Genomic DNA, 16,001 nt, shown 5'->3' on the forward strand with positions numbered 1-16,001 from the left:
GAGAGCTCCCTCCCCTACGCAAATTCCTCCCAGCCCGGCACCACTCAAATTGGCAGGCCCTTCCTGACAACCAGCAGGAGATGCAAGGAGGTGGGCACAGGGGCAGCGATCGGTATCTGTGCGCAGTTATCTCACTTCTGGCACAATGTGTAAACTTTCTATTTGAATCCTTATTTTTTCCCCCTGCATTTTTTCCCTTCCCTTCTGTCTGGGCTGATACAACATTTTGCAAATTAGCCTGCATTTTGGGAGGCTGCCTGCTAGCTGTGTGTGTGTGTGTGTGTGTGTGTGTGTGTGTGTGTGTGTGTGTGTTGTCTGGTCTATTTATAGTTCACAGACACGGATTTTTAAAAATCAAGCCAACTGGGAGCACACAGAGAGGTGTGGATTGTCTGGTCTCTGAAGCTTCTGCTCAGGGGGGCAAAGGGAAAGATGGTGCGTGGGGGATGGCTGGAAAAAACGCTTCATGATTGCAGTCCCAGGTAAAATAATACATGGGGCTTGTCAACTTTACATGGTTCACTGCACCATCGGTCAATGGCACCAAAATTGAAAAAAGAAAAGAAAAGACAATCCACCAGGGGAGCCTCCAAAACTTTATGATTGCCCAAAATGGACAGGGTGGAGGAGGTAAGTTGTGGAGTGGGAGAAACTGCAATAGTGTGGGCAAGGGAAGGCTGGAGGTGGAACAAGAAACCCCAGGGAAATGTTTATGCACAGAAATCTATGCTGCCTTAGTGGACCAGGTGCTCGGGAGCAGCAGCAGCAGCAGCAGCAGTGCTGCAGCAGCAGCAGCAGAAGGCCATTGCTTTCACATCCTGCACGTGAGCTCCCAAAGACACCCTGTGGTGGGCTGACTGGCAGGTAGCGAGTGCTGGACTAGATGAACTCTGGTGATCCCAGCAGAGCTGTTCTTATGTTTTTATGTTCTTAGATCTTCTTTGCTTTCCCTCCAAAGTCAAAAAAGGTTGTATTTACAGAACATTCGGAAAATGTGGGAATGCTCAGCCCTAAAGCGGGGTCAGTGAAAACAGGGAGAAATGTGCATAAATGCAAATCAAACCCCAAGGTAATGTAAACTGAAAGTGAAGGAGATCACATCTGCACAAATGGCCAAAGATTCTCCCTCAACATACAGACTTGAGCCAAACATTGTATGACATCATATGACTTGCACAGCTCCACAGGCCTGAGGGCAGAGGCATATGGGGTCCAAACGGCACCCCGAGACAAAGCCTCCTCCAGGCGCCCCCCTGGGGGCAACCCCAGCCCTCATTATGAGCCTGGGGTGGTTCTGCTCCTGCCTCACACCTGAGTAGCGGAATTGGACCTCCCTTAGTCCCGTCCCCTGGTCTGCCTGGAGATCAGGAACATGGCCCCATCCTCCTGCTTTGAGCAGACCAAGTCCTGTCTTAAACTATCTTTTCCAGTTATGGTGAGCATTTCAACAATAACTTGAAAAGACTGGGCCTGCTAAAAGCAGGGTGACGGGGCCACGATCCTGATTTCCTAGGTCAGCACCTTTGACTATGCCTTCAAGTTATGGTGAGCCTTTCAACAACATACCCATGAGCCTTTGCTAAATATGCAAATTACCAGTGATCACCATAACTTGAAAACATAGTCCAAGGCACTAACCCACCCCCACTGACTTTAATTTTGCCGGCAGCCACTTCGAAAAGTAAGCCTTTTCGGCTAGGCCAGCAGGAACTCCCAGCCTCTCAGATAAATTCAGGTCTGTTAATTTCCTATCAGTTTCTACCGAAGCATGAAGCCCGAATTGGCCCGATGCTGACAGAGGCTGATGGGAATTGTAGTTCCTGAACATCTGGAGAGCCGCAGGTTCCCTACCCCTGGGCTAGGCTGTTTTGGCTCCGTTCTTTGTCAGAGTTACCTCCCTCAGGGAGGCTGGACTCCTCTCCCATCTTTGCACCCCCCCCACACATGACTAATAGATGGCATGCATCCTGAGACATGGGTTGGCCCCATGTTCCTGGGCAGGAACGCCATTGCCCTAGGGCTGCTAGGCCTAAGTGAGCAAAAGGCATGCCTAATTGGGTCCCAAGGTGAACAACCCCCTGAATTGTATATCCTTAGCCCCCCCTCTTGGTGACCCTGTATGTATCCCACCCATACTCCAAGGAGTTGAATAAAATTTGTGAGTTATACAGCAGTGTGGGGGATCCAAAACATTCTTTCTCAGGCATCCTAAATACAGCATATTGGCTCTCTTTGTAGGGCTAAACTCTGTCCTGAACATGGAGCCCGAGGCTAAGCTCTCAAAACAGCCCGGCCCATCCTCAGTGTTTCAGCGAGTTATCTCTAATCATTATCAGTGATAGTAAAATGCTGAACTATAGGATGGAAGTAAGAGAACGTTCAGCAATTGAAAAGTCTTTTTATCTAAGAAATTGTTTGGACTTTAACCCAACAAGGTGTTTTTTTCCCCTGAGCCTTCAGCCTTGACTTGCAGTTCCACTAAGTCACAAGTCATTATATGGCTCATTCACTGCTATCAGTAGATTCAGCAACTAACTTCAGAATATAGCTCATGCGGAGTTTGATCCTAAACCAGTAGTCACCGAACAGAGGGTAATTTGGCAGGTCCCAACCCTTCCTAACTGTGGACTGTGTTTATTGAGAAGTTCAAGCCCCCCCAACTGCATCATGGGCACAACTGGTGAGTTATTGCATCTGCCTTTCCTGATTTCAGGGATTTGAATTGGCTCAGGGCCGAATTAGAAACTGAGGAGTCATTAGGGTGGAAGTCTGCGTCTGAAGTGGAAGTCTGCGTCTGTGGTTCCCTTTCCCCTCCTAACCTTTCTCCCCCAGGCTGGGCTCCCTTGACCGGATGATGGGTCCCCTCCCACACCTCTTTGTCCCCTACCCCAGGGTGGGTTAGCCACAACCAGATGATGGGCTCCCTCCCCCCTCCTATACTTTCCCCCAGGATGGGTGGGCCCTGATCAGATGACAGGTCCCCTCCCCTTCCCCCTCCTTTCCCCAGTTTAGTAGCTCCTGCCCATGGACCACTGTCCAAGAGGGAAAAGCCCTGCACCATTAAGTCCAAAAGGAGCCACAATAGATAAAGCACCAGTAATAAATAGGCAGACAATGGAGCATCTGCAGACTGGGAGTAATATGCACGCTCCACTTAATGCCTGCTAATAGTTGAGTCACTGCATTCTGGATGAGATGAAATTTCCAAGTTGATTTTGAGGGGAGACCAATGTACCCTAGACTGCATTACAGCAGCCTGGACCAATTCACCAATTTTGCCTTTTATTTTATTTATTTATCATTGGGTTTTTATACCGCCCTCCCCCGGAGGGCTCAGGGCAGTGTACAAATAAACGTATACAGGCAGGGGAAAGTTAAAATATAATACAAGATTTAAATAGAACTGTACCTTCTTCCCACACATGCAGGACTGTCTTTCTTTTAGAATGCTCTGTTTGGGTCCTAGTTTAGCAGAACTAGGTAAGTACCTAGGACCTGCCGAGTGTTCTAAACAAACATATAGTCCAGCATGTATGCAAGGAAGGCACAATTCTACTTAGATCTTTTGGTGGAAAAAGTACAATAAGCCTGTGATTGTTTCAGGCTGGGAAAGTGGCATCTGGGGGAAAGTTGAAGCCCCTTCTCCATGTGCCTTCATCCAAATTGGGCATCACTTGCTCAGGAACAGGTGACAGCCCACAACTCAGGTGAGATTATGTATTACATCTAACATAGGCTAAAGATCTAGACCTGACTGCTAACAAATGTGCTTAGGGCAAAACATGCCAACTTCCTTGTCTGTCTGAATAGGACTCGGATCCAAGCTTAGATGGAGGTGAATGATTCTTGTATGCCCAGAGATTTGGAGATGAAATGGAAAGTGATGAAGCTCCAAAGCAGGCTTAGAAAAGAAATCAAAGGCTGTAATAAACTGCAATAATCAGAGGTAGCATATTAAGGAGAGTCATTGTCACTGACAAGCAGTCAGAGCAATATTTCAGTTCATTTCAGCACAAAATAATTTACATAGACTCCGTGGTGGCGAACTTCAATTCACATACTGGCAGGGGCTGATGGGAATTGTAGTCCATAACATCTGGAGTGCCAAAAGTTCGCCACCACTGAATAGACCCTCAGTATACTTTATACCCCACCTTTCCCTCCAATGAAGACCCAAAGTGGCTTACATACTCTTCTCTCCATCATATCCTCATGTTGGCTCAGTGAGGTAGGCTAGGCTGAAAGAGTCTAACTAGGCCAAGGGCACCCAGTCAGGCTGCCATTTTCCCACTCCTGGCTCCTTTTTTCCCTACCACTTCTCTGTGGCCAACAGGAAAAGATAATGTTTTTTAAAAGCTGACAGTGATAGTGTGACATCACTTCTGGGGAAACCCTGGAAGTGATGCCAGTCTTCTTTAGTGATCTGGCGATTCCTCAAAAGGTATGACATCATTGCTGAGTTTTCCTGGAAATGATGTCATACTTCACTGATGGTGGCCCTGTGTGTCCTCCCCCTGCCTCCCCCGGCCCTGACTGTCCTGACTGCATGTGTAACAATCCTAGCATCCAGCAAGCTTCTATGGCAGAGTGAAGAATTGAATCTGGATAGCATTTATGGTAAACTTATATCTCTCAGATGTGTGTTAAGTGGATCTTCAGTGATCAGCCCCTGCCAGCATGGCCAACTGGCAGGGGCTGATGGGAATTGTAGTCCATAACATCAGGAGTGCCAAAGGTTCGCCATCACTACACTACACAAACACTCACTCCAGCATTCACTCAGTAGTTACCTCCACAGAGCGGTGTGGACCCCCCGCTTTCATGAATGTACCTAAGCGAGGGCAGAGCAGGGGAGGGAAAGACATTGTCCTTATATGTGAGAACAACAGAACAGAAAAACAAAAAGCTGATTTTAGCCAGGCTTTGCCAGGGAAGGTTGGGAAAGAAAGTTGGACTTAACATCTGGCTTAGTGATTGATGTAAGAGGGCAAGGTGGAGTGACTTCTTGCCTTTCCTCCAATCAGAAAAGGAAGGGAGGGACTGCAGATCTGTAAGAGGCTTGATTGGTTCATTTGAACCAGACCTGGCTCTGAAAAATCTGATTGGCTTGTTTGAATGAGAGCCAGGACAAAGAATCTTTGGTATGAAGGGAAGTATGGCAGCTGTGGCCTAGATCAGTGGTTCTAAACCTTTCATATCTTACATCCTATCAGTTATTCTTTCAATTAACCTAGGTCCCCACTGTGGTAGAAACAAAAAACCCACACTTTCCAAGAAGAATCTTTATGTTTTTACACATTTTGTTGTTACTGTCAGCATGCTCAAAGGTGACATATGGATAATCCATGGCAGGTAAGGTCGACAGGAGATGGAATACCACGTGTACAGGTGGACCTGGGGATTGAGGGAGAGTGAATTCTTAGTAATTGTTAAGGTAGCCCTGCATCTTACCTTCTGGAGTACTTCTGGAACCACTAGCCAAGACCACAGTATTGATTACGTCCCAATAACCATGGTGTCTTATAGGGGCCTTTTCCCCACTTACTAATCCTATGCCAGCGCTTCCTTCCTTATCCCTGAGCAAAGGCCTCGGCATCCTCGATCATTCAGCTCTGCAGCGGGGTCATCAAGCAAGATGCCGCTTCAAGAGCACCAGGGATGCCGCGACAGCTGAGTGGAAGAATAGCAGCAGCGTGCCGGGGGAGTGGTTACACTGCGTCGCCTCAATAGGTCAGGGAGTTGCATCTCAGCAGCTACTTTTTTTTTTTGGAGATGCAGCTGGGCTTAAGGTAAGTGGGGAAGGCCCATAGTTGTACCTGGGTTGGGTCAGCTTGCCAGATCTCTTCTAAAAGTCCATCATACTGTAACTCCTTCCTTGATAAGCCAGTCATTGTCTTAGGGGGCTCAGAGTCAATCCTTCTGAGGATTGGCAGGACTCTCCAGGTGTGGGTCAACTATAATGAAGAGGTGGAGTGGAGTTACTCAAAGGTTAATATCTAAATAACAAGCACCCGTTATGGCTAATGAAAATATCAATGCAACTATCAAATTTATCATATTCAATATACGTATTACTTAAATACGAAATTATAAATAAGCTACTATACAGTGTCGCTTAAACGATATCGACAGAGGCATATGACTGTGTGATAGTTTACACAAAGAAACATAAATGAAATAGTCCCTTTACAAACAATATTACAATGTTTCTGAAAAGTGTTTTAATTATTTCTCAATATTACACAGAAAAGTGACCCATTGTGAAGGTATCACGAAGTCATCCAACAACTGGGAATGACAGCCCATGTGGATATTGTTCAGTGTTAATTGGTTGTTGTAAGCCCTTTGTAAAGGGACTATTTGGTTTATGTTTCTTTGTGTAAACTATCATACAGTGATAAACCTGTGCAGATATTGTTTATGTTACACAGTATAAAAGCTTATTTACAATGTAAGTGTATGTAAATTGAATATTGGAGACATTGGTACAGTAATACCATTCGTCATACAGGTGCTTGTCTGGCATGTTAACCTCCAGGTGGGGCCTGGACATCTCCCCGAATTACAACTGTAGAGATCAGTTTCCCTAGAGCAGGGGTCTGCAACCTGCGGCTCTCCAGATGTTCATGAACTACAAATCCCATCAGCCCCTGCCAGCATGGCCAATTCTAGCCCATGAACATCTAGATTGTCGCAGGTTTCAGACCCCTGCCTTAGAGAAAATGGCTGGCTAGGGTCTATGACATTATATCCCATTGAGGTCCCTCCGCTCCCACAAACCCATCCCTCTCCAGGCTCCGCCCCTAAAATCTCCAGCAACCTGGAGTTGACTCCACAGGCAGAAGGAAGCTTGAGATAGGGTCACAAGTCCCCTTTTAAAACACCTCATTGAAAATGCTGGGGGGAAGAATTAGACTAATAAAAGGAAACACTTCTTCACACAACGTGTGATTGGTGTTTGGAATATGCCACAGGAGGCGGTGGATGGCCACTTACCTGGATAGCTTCTTTAAAAAGGGCTGGGACAGATTTATGGAGGAGAGTCGGTTCATGGCTACCAATCTTGATCTTACCTTGATACTCAGATTGCAAATGCCTTAGCAGACCAGGTGCTCAGGGAGCAGCAGCAGCAGAAGGCCATTGCTTTCACCTCTCCTGCACTTGAAGCTCTCACGCAATTCGGGTGGGCCACTGCATGGTGCAGAGAGCTGGACTAGATGGACTCTGGTCTGATCCAGCAGGCTTGTTCTTATGTTCTTATGTTCTTACTCCGATATAATTTAAACTTATCATGGATAGCAAGACACACAGGAAGCCCCAAGCCATGAACCATATTTCATCCCCTATAACTTATTGGGGCTAATTCCTTTACAGCTGCCATGACATCTGGTTTACACCAAGTACTTTTACGCCTGCTTGTTCTGTTCCTGCTGAGCTCCACTCCCGCTTCTGGGGACGATACCATGGTGGTCACTAGCAGCGGCCCAGTCCAAGGCAGGCACCTCACAACATCGTCTGGCATGGTGACAGCTTTCCTGGGCATCCCTTATGCTGAACTCCTCCTGAGGACCCTGCCAGTTCTGAAGCCCGTCCTCACCAGCCTTTGGAGCTGCACATCTTACAGAAGGCTACACCAGCTTTGGCCATTCCTGCTACTTCAGCAGAGTCTAGACCCTTCCAGCCGCCACGGCCATATTCGAATCAGAGTCTACTCTGTACTTTTACCTCTGAAGACTGCCTTTTCCTCAACATCTGGGTGCCTCATCCCCGGCCTTCTGCCCCAGCCTCCGTTCTTGTCTGGATCCATGGAGGTGGTTTTCTTAGTGGGAGCGGTTCCCTTGACAGAAGCTACTTGGCTGCAACTGAGAACATCATTGTGGCTTCCATGAACTACCGTTTAAGTGCTTTGGGTTTTCTCTCACTTACCCCAAGCTCCAGGGAAGCCCGGAAACACGTCAGGACCAAACATCTGGCATTGAGCTGGTTGAAGGAGAACATGGCTGCCTTTGGTGGAGATCCAACTCGGATAACCCTAGGTGGACAAAGCGCGGGGGCTGCATCTGTTGGTTTCCATCTTCTCTCCCCAGTGAGCCAGGATTTATTTGCTCAGGCCACTTTACAAAGCGGAGCCTCCATTTCCCCCTGGGCTTGGGTGAACCCCAAGGAGACCCAGGTGAGAGGGAAGACCCTGGGCCAGTTACTTGGCTGCAGTGGAAACAGCAACAGAATCATTGTGAGCTGCCTGCAGAGAAAACCATAGCCTGCAAAATTGGGCCGACCTAAGACAGAAGGTTTTGTTAGATACTGTCTTTGTGCCAACGACAGATGGAGAATTCCTTCCAGGTGCCCCTCGGAAACTCTTGGAGGCTGAGCATTTCCCAGCTAAACCTGTCCTGACGGGCTTCACTTCCACGGAGGGTTCCCTGTTCCTCTCAGCGGGCGCTCCTGGTTTTAGCCTCTACAATGACAGTCTGATCAACCGTCAACAACTACTGGAGGGTCTCCATCTCTTGCTTCCAGATGCTTCTGATAGCACAGTTGAGATGATTGACATCATCTACAGTCAGGGGGAGCAAGGGGAGGAGCAAGGGGAGGCGCAGTATCGAAATGCTTTGGTTAGAGCTTCAGGGGACTATCTGTTCTTGTGCCCAGTGGCTATGGTGGCCAACGTAATGATAGAAACTGGAAGCCCTTTGTTAAAGGCTCCTTTCAGCCACGCCCGCTTCTTTCATCTCCGCTAAAATTCGATTGGATCGTGGTACCCTACTGTGTTGAGCTGCTCTTTATCTTTTTGGTGACCCACTGTCTGGGGCAGGAAGCCAACAATTACATACCCACCAGCTGAGCGAACCGAGCCAAAAGGTTAAAGCGGTATTGGGGAGAGCTCTGTCAAGACTCAAAAGACTTTTTCCAATTCTACCCCATTTTTTTTATCCCTTTCTCCCTTCTGCCTCTCACTCTCTCCATGAGCAGAACGATTCCAGTTTTAGCGCTGATCTCTCTTCCTGTTCCATATCTTTTGACTTGGCTTGCATTACCTTATTACTAATTAATATTTTTATTAATTAAGACCTTTTTGTCCTGCTTTGTAGCTAATGCTTCCATGGCAAACAACAACACAAGTTAAAGCAAGAACAACAACATAACATAACAACAACATAACAACAACAACCTTTATTTGGCATTTAAAAATAGGTTCTAGAGCAGTGATGGCGAACCTATGGCACGGGTGCCAGAGGTGGCACTCGAAGCCCTCTCTGTGGAGCACGCTAAAACACAAGAGTTCGATCATGCGTGGGGACGAGGAAAATTACCCCACAATAATACATTCAGGGCTGGTCTGGGCCACTGGAGACCACGGCGTCATGGCACGCTGCGAGCAGGGGAGGACGCTGGCTGAGCCAGGTGCCTGGATTTCCGGATGGCTGCCGCCTGAGTAGCTATATGAGTGAGATGCAGAGAGGCAGGCGATGTGCGGGACATTCTGGAAGGCTAAGAGCAGGCTGCTCAAGCAAGTGGGGAGGAGGAAGAGGGAGCCAACGGTTTCTAAACTAAAAAACCTCAGCATTCAGGTTAAATTGCGGGTTGACACTGCGATAAATAAGTGGGGTTTGGGTTGCAATAATTGGCCTCAGAATGTCAAAAGGTTAAGCCATTACTGTTCTGAGCATTGCCAGACATTTTTGAAATACAAATCAAGTGCATTCAAAGCGCGAACAGGAAGATACATAGCATAATCGCTACTTGTGAAAGTCGCTGTCACTTGTAAAAAGAAATTTTGCTGCTTTTTTTTCCAAGAGCACGGGCCATCTGTGTTGTTTAACAGAAGCTCCACAACAAGAACAGCCAGAGTCACTTCTCAGATTTGTCTAAGGCCAGCCTGGGAGAGAAATTCCTAATGCCCACATATCTCGGACAGTCAAGAATAATGTGAGCACGAGTCTCCACTTGGTTTTTACAGTGTGGACAAACCCGATCCTGGAGAGGGATGGATAAGTAACTGCCCTTTGTAATGTCCGATGGGAAAGTATTGGATCTGGCCCTTGTGATAATCCATCTCTGTTGGGGTTCAATGTAATACCCAAGAGCTTTGGCTATGTGCCCTTGTTCCGTGACATTATTATTCCACAGAGAGGGGTGAGCATGATTTATTTGCTTGCCCTAAGCGAGATATGATATTTCTGGCAAGAACAACAACAGCAGTGCAGAACCAAGGGTAGAACAATAAATCAATCAAAATTAAAAGTTATAAGTGTGGGGATGGGGGAGTAGGAAAACATATCTCATCCACTGAAAGCTTAAAAGATAAACTTGTGTTCATCTGGTGTTTGGAAAGTTACCAAGTAAGGCACCTCAACCAAAAAAGTTCCTGGAGAACATATTTTGGTAACTAGGGTGCTACCCCTAAAGAAGGAGCCTGATCATTAGCTGTTATTGGTGGTACCTTAAAGATGCAAAAGTTTTGACATGCACCACATAGACTTTGTGGGATTGCAACCCACTTCTTCAAATGAATGAGGGAGGACGTACCTATACCCACATACACTTCACTAAAGCTGGCTTAACTCGGTTATGCCAGTGATGGCTAACTCTTTGAAGGACCGAAAGCCCCAAACTGTAACCCAAAACTCCACTCTATTTATCGCCAAAGGGTGCTCAACATGTGGCAATTCTAACTCGAACAGATAATTATGCTCAGTTCGAGGAAAATGGTTGGCTCAGAGGCGCATGCTACTCAGGAGTAAGCTTGAGAGGTGCAGTTGTTGGTTTTGTTTTGGAAGCAACCATAAACTTCTAACTGCGAATTGAATCAATGCACCCTAGAAGGGTTTACTCTAAAGCAAGCCTCATTGCCAGCCACCCGAGGCTTACTGCCAGGTAAAGGATGCGCGCTTTTTTTAGTTCTTTGCATGAAAATCAAAGTGGGGGTTTAACAGCGTTTAACAGGGGTTACTCCATACTGCTTCCCCAAAGAAACTAGGTGTTAGGTTTAATGCTAATAATCGCTTGGCCCAGCCGCCCAAGCCAGCCTAGATGTGTGTGTGTGGAGGGTGATTCCCACCCCCACATGATGAACACTGTTTGCTTGTGCCCACAGAGAGGGCTCTGAGTGCCACCTCTGGCACCCGTGCCATAGGTTCGCCATCACTGGGTTATGCTAACACTTTAGCTAAAATTGGGTTATCCCTCACCCCCTTTTCTGTCTCCCTCCCTGTTTACCTCTTGCATCTGGACCTGACTGATAAACTTGTCTTTCTCTCATAGGTTTCCTGATGGGGAACAAGGAAGGAATTGGCCTGTTTATACAGGGGAAAGTTTCTTCCAGATAAGCACACGTCCCACTCAGGATGAGGAGATACCAGCTGGTTATTGCATCTTCTGGGAGCTGTTGGCCACTGGGGATCCTAGAAGTAAGTCATTCTGTCATGGGCCATGGTGAATTTGGTAATGATCTTTGGGCAAAGCAGTGGCTTGAAAGGATGTTTGAAGTTATTTATGACAGTGAAGCAGGAGTCAGGAAAGTCCATGATTGGGTTCAAGTACATTTTAAAATATTTTTTTTGGATACTGTGTTCTTGTGGAACTAAGGCTCATTCCGCACATGCAGAATAATGCACTTTCAAACTGCTTTCAGTGCTCTTTGAAGCTGTGCGGAAAGGCAAAATCCACTTGCAAACAGTTGTGAAAGCGGTTTGAAAACGCATTATTTTGCGTGTGCGGAAGGGGCCTATTAGTCGTTTCATGGCTGCTATTTATAACCCCTTTCTTTCATAAGGAACCTTATATAAGAACGCCTAGTGAAGAGGGGCCTACGTGTATATGACAAAATGATTTCTAGTCCATGAAAGATTATGCCAGAATGAAAACTTTTTAGTCTTTAAGGGGCCACAAAACTCCTGTTTATTTTACAGTCATAAGATTTCTAAAGGAGGAGGTTATCATAAAATACTTGCATTACTCTCCTGACCCTCTTTTGGGATTACTTGACTTCTGAGATGCTCCCATTCCTTTTTCTGGGTGATTCAGGAGAAAGTCCTTTCTCTCTGGTGGCTTCTCAATGGGCAATAAACCTGTCCTCCGGCCAGTCTCCAATGCTTTTCAATGAGGATCCCTCCCCAACAGCCAAGATTTTCTTGGCGTGTGTGTCTGTGTATCTATGAAGGTAGCTCCTCCAAAATAAAAAAAAGGAAAACTATATACTGCTGGAATTGGCAGGACCAGTTGAGTACAACTATGTACTTTTAGGGCTGAAAAGGATCAGAACCTGCAGAGCAAACATCTTGGGGCAGCCTTCAGCAAATGGTAGTCAGGAGAATCCCTTCAGCTGCACACAAGCTGAGGGTGAAACTGACCAGACAGCAAAACAGTTGGGTAGGAAACAGCTTCTTTTTCCCTCTGCCACCCTTGCTGTCGGGAAAGCACACCCTGAACACCTTATTTTTGGAGTGTGGAATGAAAAGAGGCAGTCACTTCTTTTTAAGACGTTCCACAGATGTCTTTTTCGTGCTGCGTGAAATGGACCATTGTGATTACTAGGCAACCACATCCCCAAATGGCAACCAGGATTTCATTTCTTTTCTGTAAGGCATGATGTTACCTTTTGAAAGCCACCAGCGAGGATGCTTGGCATAGGTTTTCCAATGAACAATTCTATAGCAAGAGTAAGGTGACCAGATGGTCACCTTTGTGTCTGAGACGGGCTTGACGTCTTGTAGGGCCTGAAAGCGCGACTTCTGGAGCTTGCAGTTTGCAGCCCCTGTGACAGAGGCGTGGCGGCAAGCTTAAGCTCCACAATGGCTGGGGAGGCAGTGCAGCAGCCTCCCAAAAATCGGGACAATTTGTAGAACCCGCGGGACGCGGGACAAATTGTCCAAAGGCGTGACGGTCCCGCCAAAAGAGGGACGGCTGGTCAGCCTAAGCAAGAGTGAAATGATAGAGAAGCCCTCATTTATAGCAGAGGATGTAAAAACTATCTGTGTGGAGGAAACAAACAGAAGGAATTGATGTGCAGGCCTATGACTACCATATAGGCTCATACTTGAAGTGACAGTTTACTATGTATTAGATTTTTTAAATCCCCATGTAAAATTGTAAAGTGCCTGAGGCCCTTTCCCCACTTACCTTAAGCCCTGCGCTACTCTCCTTAAGTAGCATGGGGTCCCCCGGCACTCCCCACAACGCTGCCGCTGTCGCGCCCCCTCAGCATGCGGCATCCCTCAGCATGCGGCATCCCTGGCGCTCCTCGAAACGGTGCCTTTTGATGACCCCGCGGGGTCGTGGGGACGCCCGGGCATGCGCCAGAGATGCCGCGCGCTGAGAGTAGCGTGCAGCAAAGGGCAGCAAAGGTAAGTACGGAAATGCCCTGAGTTACCCCATTTGCCAAAAAGCATAGTTCAAACAAATACCACTCCCCCATCCGATTATTGGAAATGTCTGGGTTTTTTTCCCCTCACAGCCCTTCTCCAGATAGGTCGCATTCCATCAGACGAGTAAGCTCATGAGGTATCTTTTAAATCCTGGTGAAGGGAAATTTTGAGGTAAGTAGGCTGCATGCAAACTGATGGCCACATCTAAGTTTACATGAACTGGACAGTCCACAAGTCTGCAACATGAACTGTGTAACGTGTACAGTTGCTAGCTCTGGATAGAGAAATCCCTAAAGATTTCGGGGTGGAACCAGGGAGAGTGTGATTTGGGGAGGGGAGAGACCTCAGTGGGGTATAATGCCATACAGGTCAACCTCCAAAGCAGGTATTTTCTCCAGGGGAACTGTTATCCATAGTCTGGACATCAGCTGACCAGCCTTGGCTGGTAATCTTACCTGGGGCTCAGTTGTAATTTCAGGAGATCTACAGGCCACACCTTGAGGTTGGCAACACTGGGTGTAGTTGGCTCCCATTGTCATTTAAGCTTTGCTCGCCAGTGCTACCCCATTATGCTGAATTTCTGTTCATCTTTCGGTAGTCAAACTTCTGTCTGTCTTGCAGTAGTTCTGGCGAAAAGAAGAGGGCTGCCCTTAGACTTTCCAGATCAACAGGGAGGCATCTGGTTGTGCATTTTCAAATGTAGATAGAATTTTGAGGCTAGAGGCCTGAAGTTTTATTCCTTCAGTCTTTAAAATACGTTGTGAACTCTTCTAGCCAGTAGTTGATGGTGAGCCAAGGCAATACACAGGTTAGGAATTCTAAACTTAGTTGAATTCAAGGAACTGCTCTGGTCACTGTCTCCTTACGAGATTATTTTTAGAATGTCTGTAATAACAGGGAATGACCGGAAAGTGTATGATATAGCCTGGGCCAATGGATCTTTGGTCTGGCCCAAACACCGCTCTTGTTATCATCTTACACATTACAATATTGCTCTTGTGCGCATGGATCCTCAGATCACTTAACAAAGCAGGTGAAAGACTGGATGTAAAGATGAGGTAAATTGTCTAGGGATGAATAGTCACATCTACTGTTTGCCTTCCGAGTGTGGGAACCACCTGGGTGAATCCTCTCCAATAACCACACTGGACTCTTTGCTGGGATAAACATTTTGGCCATAGCCATTTTATTAGCCAACCAAAACAGAAGCGTGAGGCGTAGCATGGGTCTTGATCTGGCCTGTCTGCTTCATAGCGAAGCTCCAGCGGGCGGATGCCCTGTATTGGAGGGCTCCGCTGAAGGGCTCTGCCGGGCGGACACTCCTGGCAAGAGGTGATCCCCATTTGCCGGTTCGGCAGGGCAGTTGCCTCTTGCCGCCATCGGCACTTCTAGATCATTACCCATGCGACACCGCAGAACAGCTATGACAGAAACATGCAACAACCGAATAAACCCAGGGAGAGGTGGGTGGGCAAATCGCCGGCTGGCCGAAGCACATGGCCAGAACAAAGGCGGGCTTTCCCCTTTAATGGGTCAATCCGCCCTCCCCTCCTGGTGACATCAGCCCTTGCCCAACCTGGACCGGGCTTCGCTTCCACCCTCAGTTAAGCGGAAGCGATCACCTTGGCTCCACCCATCCCACCCCCAGAGGCAACCGCAGCCGGTGGGTGATTCACAGCTGTCTTTCTGAGAACCAGCATGGTGCAGTGTTTAAAATGTTGAACAAGTCCTGGCCTTGAATTCCCACACTGCCATTGAAGCTTATTGAGTGACCTTGGGCTGGCTGCTCTCTCTCAGCTTAAACTACCTCACAGTTTAAAGGGAGAAGGGGAGAACAATATAAACTGCTTTGGATCTCCACTGGGGAGAAAAGCAAAATATAGATATCTAAATAAATAAACAGTGTCTAGCCAAGGCATGGCTGTCATTACAATGCAGATAGGGATTAGGATTGTAGTCACAAAGTTTTTCCATCCTTTTAACTGGATACATTTCATTGTATTTTAGGCCCTGACTTGACGGCTTCAGTAAAATCCTCTCTCAATGAAGTATCTCGCATCCACATCACAGCTGCATACTTCCTGGCGTGTAGCAGGGCCTCCTGTTTTTTCCTTTTCAAAGAAAAACAAAATCTTTATCATCACTGTTTTCCTGTTAAAGCAAGTGGATTCAAACCTTCCTAATCATTAACACTGGCTTTCATATATGATTTCAATACTTGCACTGAAGACCCCAAATTCACAAGCAAATACAACAGGGTGACCTTGATCTTGTTGTGATTTCTGAATTTGCCATTTTATGAGGTTGATTTCTGAGCCCGGGTCTCCTGACACCAGCTGTAGGAGAGCTCCTCCTCAAGATGCAATCAAGGGATCTTTTCACAAAGGAGGATTTAGTATGTCTGTTTTGCCTAAATCACTTTGTAATGCAAACGTAAAATCCTCCTAGGCTAAGGTGACCAACGTCCCGCTTTTGGCGGGACAGTCCCGCCTTACACTAATCTGTCCCGCGTCCTGCGGGGTTTTGTACCTGTCCCGATTTTTCTGGGGTGCTCCCGGTTCCCGCCCTGTCACAGGGCGGGAAACAGGGTAGCGCCCCAGAAGGCAGTGCGGCAGCCTCCTGCGCATGTGGCCG

The 16,001-nt window shown here is 47.1% G+C and overlaps 1 pseudogene; it reads left to right on the forward strand.

Annotated features, from left to right (window-relative positions):
- Positions 1-612: 612 nt before the first annotated feature.
- On the forward strand, positions 613-8,741 carry LOC125427693 (annotated as a pseudogene).
- The last annotated feature ends 7,260 nt before the right edge of the window (positions 8,742-16,001 follow it).

The sequence above is a fragment of the Sphaerodactylus townsendi genome, linkage group LG03 (assembly GCF_021028975.2).
Source record: "Sphaerodactylus townsendi isolate TG3544 linkage group LG03, MPM_Stown_v2.3, whole genome shotgun sequence".
NCBI classification, from domain to species: domain Eukaryota; kingdom Metazoa; phylum Chordata; class Lepidosauria; order Squamata; family Sphaerodactylidae; genus Sphaerodactylus; species Sphaerodactylus townsendi.